The following is a 4,941-nucleotide window of genomic DNA, read 5'->3' on the forward strand; positions in this document are numbered from 1 at the left end:
ACCTGGCAGATCCTTTCACTAAGGCCCTTCCGGCGAAAGCTTTCGATCGGCATGTAGAGGGAATGGGAATCAGATGTATGGTAGAAGATATGGCAGCTTAGTCATTAGTATAAGTGGGAGATTGTTGGAGTATATACTGAAAGCCTAAGCTTTGTAAACATTCATTATGAATAAAGAATCACATTTGGTCTAATTATCTACATTTGTTTGTAGTTGTTCATTTAATTTATATTGTAGATAACATAGTATGTGGTGTCACATACAGAAGATGATGTTATCAGTACCTTATAAATTATAAACAGTAGCTCACGACCAGAATGGAAAGGAACAAACCATTAGAAGGTCGTAGTGTAATTAGGTATTAGTCTATCTTGACTATATAATTACACTAGTACACTCAGAGTGTATTGAGTAGGACCATATGAGGTCGTTTCTTTTATACTGACTTTATAAAGGAACAAAAACCTCGGTTATTATGGAAGTGTGTGCTCTTAATCCTAATATAATAACAAGCACATATATTTGATATTTATTTCTTTAATTTATCAATGGGTGAGATTTAGTTCGATGAATCAATAAGCCCGATAAATTGGGAAATGATATCACTTATAGTGTGTGTTGTTGATTATAGAAGGAAACTGTGTCCTAGAGATACTAGGCTGATAATGTCCCCAAGAGGAGCTCATAAGGATTGTCATGTTAAACCCTGCAGGTGGACTTAGTCCGACACGACGATAAGGTTGAGTGGTACTACTCTTGGACTTAGACATTAATTAAATGAGTTGTCAGTAACTCACTTAATTAGTGGACATTCGATATCTTAAACACAGGGAGACTAACACACTCATAATAAGAAGGAGCCCAAAAATGTAATTTGGGATTGGTGCGGTAGTTCAATGATAGTTCTCTAGTGGAATGAATTATCATTGATAAAATTAAGTTGTGTGTTCGGGGCGAACATGGGATGCTTAATTTTATCGGGAGACCAAAACCAATTCCTCCTCTCGGTCCCTATCGTAGCCTCTTATTTATAGAGTTCTATACCCACCTATACCCACCTTCTATATCCACCCAATGGGGGCCGGCCAAGCTAGCTTGGGAACAAGCTAGGGCCGGCCTAGGTATAAAATTGGGTGGCCGGCCCTAGCTTGAACCCAAGCTAGTAGGGCCAGCCAAATAAAATTAAAAAGAAATTTAATTTTAATTTTTATTATTATGTGGAAGATATATTTTAAAGAGAATTAAAATTAAAATATCTCTTTTGTAAAAGATCTACAAAAGATTAAAGAAAGAGATTAGATCTCTTTCCTTATTTGTAGATTGGAGAGATGTTTTATTTTTTCTTTAAAAATTATTCACATGTTGATAAAATTAAAATTATAGAAATTTCCTTTTATCAACCATGAAGAGATTTTAAAGAAAAATTTTATTTTTTAAAATTTCCGGAAACAAATTAGGAAGTTTTAATTGTTGATTAAAACTTGTCCTCTTTTGTTTTCCAATGATGTGGCCGGCCACTTGAAATTAATTGGGGAAATTTTATTTCATTTCTCTCAATTAAATCATGTCAAGGAAATTAAGGAAAATTTATTATAATTAAATTTCCTAATTTGCCTAGGCCAAGGAATATAAAAGAAGGGGTGAGGGTGCCTTCACAAGACACAACATCTATTATTCCTCTCCCTCTCTTGTTCCTTGGTGTGGCCGGCCATCCTCTCCCTCTCTTCCTCTTGTGGTGGCCGAACCTCTCTCCCTTCCTTGGAGCTCTTGTGGTGGTCGGATACTACTTGGAGAAGAAGAAGAAGAAGGAGAGAAAGCTAGTATCTCTTGGAGCTTGGTTAGTATTTTGGTTTTTCTCCTTGGTGAAGCTTTTCTTTTGTGGCCGAACCTTGCTTGGAGGAGAAGAAGGTGGTTGGTGGTTTCTCATCTCGGTAGATCGTTGCCCACACAACGTCCAAGGTTAGAAGAGGAATACGGTAGAAGATCAAGAGGTTTTTCTACAAGGTATAACTAGTAATTTCTATTTCCGCATCATGCTAGTTATTTATGGAAATAATACCAAATACAAGAGGCTTACGTTCTAGAATTTCGAATATATTTTTTCGAAGTTGTGTTCTTTTGTTTTTTCTTTTTCTTGTGATTTGATTGTTCTCTTTGGTTAACCTAAAGTTATTTTAGGAAATTAAATATTAGCTTTCTATTAAAGGTTTTGTCTAGTCGGTGGTGGTTGCTCCCATATCCAAGAAGGTCATGTGCCTCGCCACGTCAGTACTGGGAACCTTTTATGGAAATTAATATTTAATGGAATTAATAACTTAAGGAGACTTGGGTCGAACGTGTTAAGTTCCGCAGGAGATCCAAGTCAAAACCTAAAAGAACAAATAGATTAAGTTTTGGATCAAACGTGTTAAGTTCCGCAGGCAATCCAAAATTTAATTTAAAAGAACACATGGTAGCTAGGAAAAGGTTCAGATCTTTGTACAAAATTTTTGTACAGTGGAACCTATAGGTTTTCCGAGTAGCAACCAACAGTTGCATCGTGAGAGTTATTGGATTTATAAATTGCCAACCAACGTACCAGAACAGATAACTTCCCTCTTTTTCTTAATAACAACTTTGTTATTAAAAGAGGCAGAATATCAAGTTCTTTGAATAGTTTAGAAACTGAAAACTAGTTCTTTCTAAACTTGGTGCGTAAAGACAATTACTCAAAAATCCATGTTTTATTCTTATCAAAAGATAAACATCTCCCACTGCAACAGCTACCATTTTTACAGTAGTGCCCATGTAGACGGTGTTTTAATTTTCATTTAGTTGCCGGGTTTCCTGGAACCCTGCAATGAATTACGGACATGATTAATGGCATCTGTATCTACACTTCAGGTTCTGGTAGATAACACCACTAAACATGTTTCAACTAATGAATTAAATACACCTATATTGTTCTTAGTTCTAAGAAGACAGTCTACCTTAATGTCCAAGTCCTATTTCCAATCATTACAATTGGGATTACTAAGTCTTTCTTATAGTATGACTACTAGGGGATTAACAAACATTTTAAATCCTAAGAATCACAAAAATACTTGGTCAAGATCAACTCCTTAAAAATCCCCATGAATTTTGTATGCCACGATAGTGTGGACGTATACAAAATCGAAGAGGAGATTTTATTCATTAATTTTATTATCTCGTCAACTTTACTTTATGACAAATAAAATTAATAGTTGATCTGTCTTTGATCAAATATTTGGTCAAAAACTTTTGAATTTTAAAAAGAATATTGATTCCTCAAACAATATTATTTAAATTCACCAACACCTCAAACACCGTGAATTTTGCATGCCGTGTTAGTGTGGACGTATACAAATTCAACATTTGTAAAAGGAGGGTTTTAACCCATTAATTTTATTATCTTGTCAAACTAACTTTTTGACAAATAAAATTAATAGTTGGTATCATTTGGTCACACAAATAATAGCAGTGACTCCGATGGGGAGGATACTATTAGATGTGTCTAAGTGTATACCATTACTTGACACTAAGTCCATTAATAAGATTATGCCCCTTCCGTTGGGGAAGATCACACGCTCTTAATTAACTTCCTATAGTCATCCAAAAATAGAAGTCTGTTCTAGGGATCCACAAACAAGCTCATCCGTTATGGAGGAAGGCACTCAGAGCCAACGCGCAAGCTTGTTTGCATCACTTACAAACCAGTAATGGAGACCATGGGATTTACTTAAAAATCCCTCTCCCACTTAGTTATTTATAAATGAGGAATTTTAACTATGCTAGCCTACTAAATATGTAAACTAACATGCACACACAGCACAATATAAAAGCAATAAATAGAAAATCTAATTTTCAACTATTATGGCTTTTATCTCTTGTTGTCCTCCGTGTGTTGTCATCCCAAGTTGCTGCCATATTTGGCCACTGCCACCTGGTCTAGCTGTCGCATCCATCTTGCTCCTAGTTTCGCTGCGCCTCTGGTCCTTAGAAGGTTCCACGCTTTGCAAGATTCGATCCGCGACATAAATAGAATTTTACATTTTTATCCTATATTCCTCGAAGGAATGTACATGTAAACTAGATCGAACATAAAATAAAATTTACATCCATCGATCCTATATTCCATAAAAGGAATGTACATGTAACTAGATCAAAAATAAAATCCTAATAAAACTAAATACAGCTCCTGCTGTATTTTATAATACAATCATGCACACATAATAAAATGCCCTTGACATGTCCAAGGGTCCAATCACACACATAATAACTATAAGCCATAATAGTTGGATCCTGCATCCACAAAGTTAGCACATCCTACTATTATCCTGCCTAAATTATGTATGACATGTGCAAAATTAAACTAATACCAAATACACAGAGGCAAAACCCTAGCTCTGATACCAATTGTTGGTTGCTACTCGGAAAACCTAGAGATTCCACTGTACAAAATTTTGTACAAAGGTCTGAACCTTTTCCTAGCTACCATGTGTTCTTTTAAATTAAATTTTGGATCGCCTGCGGAACTTAACACGTTTGATCCAAAACTTAATCTATTTGTTCTTTTAGGTTTTGACTTGGATCTCCTGCGAAACTTAACATGTTCGATCCAAATCACCTATGTTATTAATTCCATTAAATAATAATTTCCATAATTGGCTCCCAGTACTGACGTGGCGAGGCACATGGCCTTCTTGGATATGGGAACAACCACCACCGACTAGACAAAACCTTTTATGGAAAGCTAATATTTAATTTTCTAAAATAACTTTAGGTCAACCGAAAAGAACAATCAAATCACAAGGAAAAGAAAAACAAAAGAACACTATATCAAAAACAAATTCGAAACACTAGAATCGTATGCCTCTTGTATTTAGTATTATTTCCAAAAATAACTAGTATGATGCGGAAAGAAAAAATACTAGTTATACC

The sequence above is a fragment of the Zingiber officinale genome, chromosome 3B (assembly GCF_018446385.1).
Source record: "Zingiber officinale cultivar Zhangliang chromosome 3B, Zo_v1.1, whole genome shotgun sequence".
In the NCBI taxonomy this organism is placed as follows: Eukaryota; Viridiplantae; Streptophyta; class Magnoliopsida; order Zingiberales; family Zingiberaceae; genus Zingiber; species Zingiber officinale.